Here is a 6,355-nt window from a genome sequence, read left to right on the forward strand (position 1 = left end):
CCGAACCCAGTTCTCGGCCCCAGCATAGAGCTCCCCGCAGGAAGCTGATGCCCCCCCACCTCACGGGCCGGCGCGAGGACCTGGAAGGCTCCTAAGCACCCCTGAGACGGATGACCCAGGGACCGAGATGTCTGCTCGTTGTGCGGGCCCCCCGCCTTCACGCATCCGGTTGCATCACACTCACACCCACGGCCAGATGGTTGTGACGGACTAGGATGGTCAAAAAGACCCTCCTCCCCCATCGCCGACCCCCCCGACGCCAGGTATATGGAGCAAGGTAAGTGCTTCGAGGGTCCCCTCAGCGTAGCCACGAGTTCGAGACGAAGCGAGGCTCCTTGACGTGGCATCCCCTGCTCCCTCCCGCCATGAGGCCTCACCCACAGGTACGTTAAACGCGATTGTCCTGTTCGCTTCCTGGGAATCCTCCCACTGCCCGATCTGGTACGCCCTGACCGAGGCTCCACTTGGCACAGACGCACTGGCACACAGCCGGCCCCGGTGGCTACACAAGTATGCGTTTGCCCCAGTGAGCCTACTTGCACAGACCCTGTGCAAGGTCAGGGAGGACGAGGAGCAGGTCGCCCTCATGGCCCCGTATTGGCCCACCCAGACTTGGATCTCAGACCTCACCCTCCTCGCGACAGCCCCTCCCTGGCGAACTCCCCTGAGGAAGGACCTTCTTCCTTAAAGCCCTCTCCTTGAAGATGGCCTTCCTGATTGCGCTCACCTCCATCAAGAGGATCAGGGACCTGCAAGCATTCCCTGTCAGCGATATCTGCCTGGAGTTCGGTCCGGGTGACTCTCACGTAATCCTGATACCCCGGCCGGGCTATGTGCCCAAGGTTCCCACAACCCCCTTTAGGGATCAGGTGGTAAACCTGCAAGCGCTGCTGCAGGAGGAGGCAGACCTAGCCCTGTCATTGCTGTGTCCGGTGCATACTTTGCGCATCTACTTGGATCACATGCAGAGCTTTAGGCGCTCTGAGCAGCTCTTTGTCTGCTTTGGCGGACAGCGGAAAGGGAACGCTGTCTCCAAACAGAGGCTTGCCCACTGGATCATGGATGATGTCGCTATGGCATACCAGGCCCAGGCCGTGCCTGCCCCTTCGGGAATATGAGCACACTCCACAAGGAGTCTGGCATCCTCGTGGGCACTGGCCCATGGCACCTCTCTAGCAGACATCTGCAGGGCAGTGGGCTGGGCGACACCTAATACCTTCGCAAGATTTTACAATCTCCGGGTTGAGCCGGTTTCGTCCCGTGTTCTGTCAGGTACGAACAGGTAAGTTCAGGAATATGGACAGCTGGCCGGGTGTATCGCCAAAGAGGCGAAGATGTGCGCTTCTTTTCCCATGCGAGTTCACGAACCCATGAACCCTTGATGCCCTTCCTCCCTAGCCCTGTGACTTGCAAATTCAGCGGAGGAATTCACAGCTGGAACCAGTACGTGTGCTAATATGCCCTTACTGAGGTAGGTGCTCCACAGGTGCCGGTTACTCCGGTAACACCCTGTGATGTATTTTCTGCAGTACGGTCTCCCTGTCGGCAGACCTGCGTCTCCCTTCGACAGAGCCCTCTCTGTCCCGGTTGCCGTGTTTGTAGAGCTCCTCCCCTTTCAGGCAGGACCTACCACCGCGCCTTTTCCATGTGCGGCTCTGAGCCCACATGATGTGCTTGCTACATGTTACCTCCCCTCTGGGCAGGATGTGGTCTCCGTGGGGTCTTTTCCCTCTGAAAGAATAGGATAGGAAAAGAACACCTTCCCCGGCACATATATTGAGCGTTAAAATGGCCCCAGCCGAATAACTGAATACTCTGTGGAGAGAAAACATAGAGAGAAAAGGCCATGGTTGGCACGGCCTGCTTCCATACTAGATATGTCTCCCCCCCCAGGGATGTGGGGAACTATACGACATTTTTTGGGGCATTGGGGGAGGCTACGTTCATACCGGTGCACCTGCTACTACGCATACAGCAGCTTGCTTGCACCTGCACCGGCAGTCCACGTAACACAGTTCAGCTAGTTGTGGCATTTTGTATAGGGACCCCTAGTGTCACTACATATTGTCGTAACCTCCATTCCCTGATGGAGGGAACAAGACGTTGTGTCCCCCCGCCATGATGAATGAGTGATTGCGAGCCAGCTCCTTTTATACCCATATGTCTGGTGGAGTGGCATGCAAATTCCACTCGCCAATTCTCATTGGCCTTTTCTCAAAGATCTGAGGTGTTCGGGGCTCTCAAGAGTGACCCCTAGTGTCACTACATCGACACAACATCTCGTTCCCTCCATCAGGGAACGGAGGTTACGACAGTAATATATTAGGGATTACTTTTATGCTGCTTTATGTTCTTTTTTTAGATTAAAAATGTAGGTCACCATTCACTTGCATTGTGAGGACCTACAGAGCTTAAATATTCTTTAAAAAAATTTACGTTTGTGTTCAGCAGAAGAAAGAAAGACATACTGTACATATCTGTGAGAGAGTAAATGATGAGATAATTTAAAAACGTTAACAGATTTTTCTATTTTTTAAATTTCTTTAAACAGTCTCAATAACCAATGTTTAAGCCAATGATTTAGAGCAAATTGGTGGGGGGGGGGGGACACCTCACCTCACCTCCAGGAAGGGAAGGGAGTACGTCATGCCGGAGGTTTCCCCAGCCTGAGTTGGGTGGTGGAGGAGTGTGACGAGGAGGAGGACGTGGACGTGCCATGAGGATGCACGCCTGGTCCTGAATTGTTCTAATCAGCCGGGAGGGGGATAAAGATGAGCCGGAGGTGCCAGTTTGAGAGAGAGAGAGAGAGACACGCGGCCGCTGTGTGTGTCTGTGTTTTTAAGTTGATTTACAGTTTTTTTTCAATCGATTTTACACATTTCTCTAAACTCAGGTCACTGCTCTCAATACAATTAACACAGCCATCTGAACACTTTGTAATTGTCCTAAACAGATTGTGGATTTTTCTTGATTTTCCTCATTTTCTCAAAACATTACAAACAAATTTCTCTGATCTAAAATTCATGCTTTCAAAACAGTTAACACAAACAATTAAATTAAAGACATACTCTCAATTGCACGTCAGGTTGTCAAATGCCTTCATATTGATATCTGCTGTGTTAGTAATGCATGCACCAAAGAAAATGCAGTTAACTAAATTTTTCACACAACTGTCATGACTTTGCTATCTATAAAAGGGGTCAAATATTAAATGAAAATTCAGAGCAAACAAACAACGAGGAGGAATAAGAAGAAGAAGAAGAAGAAGAAGAGGAAGAACAACATGAAGAAGAGGTGCAAAATGAGAAGAGGTAGGGTGGGTAAAGGAAGAGAAAATAGGAGGAAGAAGAAATGAGAAAAGGGGAAGGTTTTCTCAACACTTTCAGGGATGAGCACTGCATTGAAAGAGTTGAGGAAAGACCAAATGGAGATGGTGTAATGATGGTGAGCAGAGAGAAAGAGGACAGCAAGGTGGAAGAGTAAAGAAGACACAGAAGAGGCTCAAATGATCTGATAGTTCCTCTAATTGATCATATTATAAATCACAGTCTCTCTGAGACACACAAAGTGTTCGGCCTAATGTGAGCAGATCTACAGTGACTTCAGTCTCAACAAAAAAGAAGAGGGAGAAATGCCATTCCTCTGCATGCCAGTCAATCAATGTCCACAATTACTGTACCATCTGTGCTTATAGTGCTGCCATATAGTGTCTATACAATTTAGCAAGACTGCTATTTTTTGTTTGTTTGTTGTTTGTTTGTTTGTTTTTTACAGTAAACTTCTTCATCATCCTTCCAGAGGAAGAGCAGGAACAACTAGAAATTTAGAGACATTTTATGAAAACAGATAAAAAAGGTCTTTATTGTGTATTTTTATGATAAATGTGTTATTTCAATCATAGAGTTGTGTGTCTATAGCTGAAAATGTTATGAATTCAACAGAGAACACATCTATAGTTTTGATGTTAGTATTTAATTTTAATAAATGCATTATCAGGAAAGAATACGTTGCTTCATTATGCAGTGAAATTGAATTGTTCTGCAAACTTGAGTGTCTGTTTTGTCAGCTGTGTGAATTGTTTTGAGAGCACTGATTATAGTTTAGAGAAATTTATAAAATCAACTGAGAAAAACTGTAAGTTGATTTATGTCATTAAAAGTTTTGTTGATTGCTCAGCCGGTTCCCACCTCCTCTTTGCACATCCTTACCCATTACAATGTAACACATTGCTACAAAAATACATTGACTATATACATACAAATGTGTATATCCTTTTTCTGTGTACTACAGTATTGTACAGTATTGACTTTTCCCAGTAAACTTTTAGCTGCTGTTGAAATCATTATCTAAAAAGCTCAGTGTGATACACAATAGCATTCAGCTAGACAAAACTGGCATTCTTGTATAGTACAGTAAGCAGTCAGTGTCAACAAAAAAGTAGAACAAAATTTTAATTTGTATATAACAAACATTTCCAGTGTTGACTGCCATGGTGAAAAAACATCTAAACATTTTGACCAGTACGGCTCACACGATGACAAAAAAAACTTTTAATTTTGTTGGCGTTGACCAATTTACTGACACAATAACAAGGTTTTGAAGTATGAATTAAACGTTTTGGGTGAGTTACTACATTTTGCAGACATGCAATAGAGTTGTGATGTCCCATAAAACAGTTGAGACAATTGCACTTACAGTTTAGAGAATGTTAAGACTGTTTCAAAAAATGAGCCAAAGCGATTGAGAAAAACTGAAACGTTTATCAAGACTTGAAGTATATCAGTTGGTTCTCAGTTATATGGGATGGTACACATTTGTACCACGGTTCATCTGATTTTGACGTCTAGCAACTGGTTTAGCAGCATCAAATACACAGGTGGAGGCACAACCTCGGCTAATGCACCTGTATGGTTCTGTAGATGGATACGGCTGAATGGACAGAGCAGCGTGAGCGCAAAGCTCTTAAAGCGTGAGCTCTTAAATTTTTTTTTCTTTTACAACTTAGAAATATTTCTACTTTGTATATATTGTTTTTACATGTGTTTAGAGTAGGTCTACCATTTATAATTACAAAAATGCCATAGCTTGTTTTATAGGAATCATGTTATATCTAACCATGGTTATGAAGAAGATCCATGCTTCCATGTATTTACTATGGTCTTGTTACAAATACCACTGTGTTACAAATACCATTGTTAAAACTATAAAATTGTATTAATGAATAAATTACAATTTTCAAAAAGGCAAATGTAAAATATATTAACAATATCACTTTTGGGGCCTGGGTAGCTCAGCAAGTATTGGCGCTGACTACCACCCCTGGAGTCACGAGTTCGAATCCCAGGGCGTGCTGAGTGACTCCAACCAGGTCTCCTAAGCAACCAATTGGCCCGGTTGCTAGTGAGGGGAGAGTCACATGGGGTAACCTCCTTGTGGTCGCTATAATGTGTGGTTCTCGCTCTCGGTGGGGCATGTGGTGAGTTGTGCATGGATGCTGCGGAGAATAGCATGAAGCCTCCACACGCCATATGTCTCCGCGGAAATACGCTCAACAAGCCACGTGATAGGATGCGCGGATTGACGGTCCCAGACGCAGAGGCAACTGAGATTCGTCCTCCACCACCCAGATTGAGGCGAGTCACTACGCCACCATGAGGACTTAGAGCGCATTGGGAATTGGGCATTCCAAATTGGGGAGAAAAAAAATTATATATATATATATATATATCACTTTTATTATTAGTTTCTGTCTTCGCATTTTCATTTTATAGGTGCCAGATATAGCCCTCCATCTGCTTGAATTCAAGAAACGCAAGGTTTGGTCTCACATTCATGACGCGTAAGCCTGCTGAATTTATTAACAAAATGTTAAAATTATGCAATGCAATGAAGCTGCATTGAGCAGATTAAGCAAATAACACAAATATTGATTTTTGTGTTTTATGTTTTTTTTTTTTTTTTTTTGGTACAACAAAATCTCCTCAATAATTGGTCACTGACATTTGAAAAAGAAGAGCATCTTATTCACTTTACAGCCTTAGTCACCATTCAATTTTATTGTATGGGAGAAGAAAAAAAAAAAAGATGCAATGAAAGTCAATGGTGACTGAGGCTGTCAGTCCTTAACATTCTACCTAACATATCTTTTGTGTTCCACCTGAAATAATCTGTCTGTCTATTATCAGTGCAAAGAAATGAGTGTGATAGGTGGCCTAATAGGAGGAATGCAGGTGGACTTTACTTCCCAATCTGATAGATAGATAGATAGATAGATAGATAGATAGATAGATAGATAGATAGATAGATAGATAGATAGATAGATAGATAGATAGATAGATTGCGGGTGAGTGCGCTG

Source organism: Myxocyprinus asiaticus, chromosome 25, assembly GCF_019703515.2.
Source record: "Myxocyprinus asiaticus isolate MX2 ecotype Aquarium Trade chromosome 25, UBuf_Myxa_2, whole genome shotgun sequence".
Taxonomy (NCBI): Eukaryota; Metazoa; Chordata; class Actinopteri; order Cypriniformes; family Catostomidae; genus Myxocyprinus; species Myxocyprinus asiaticus.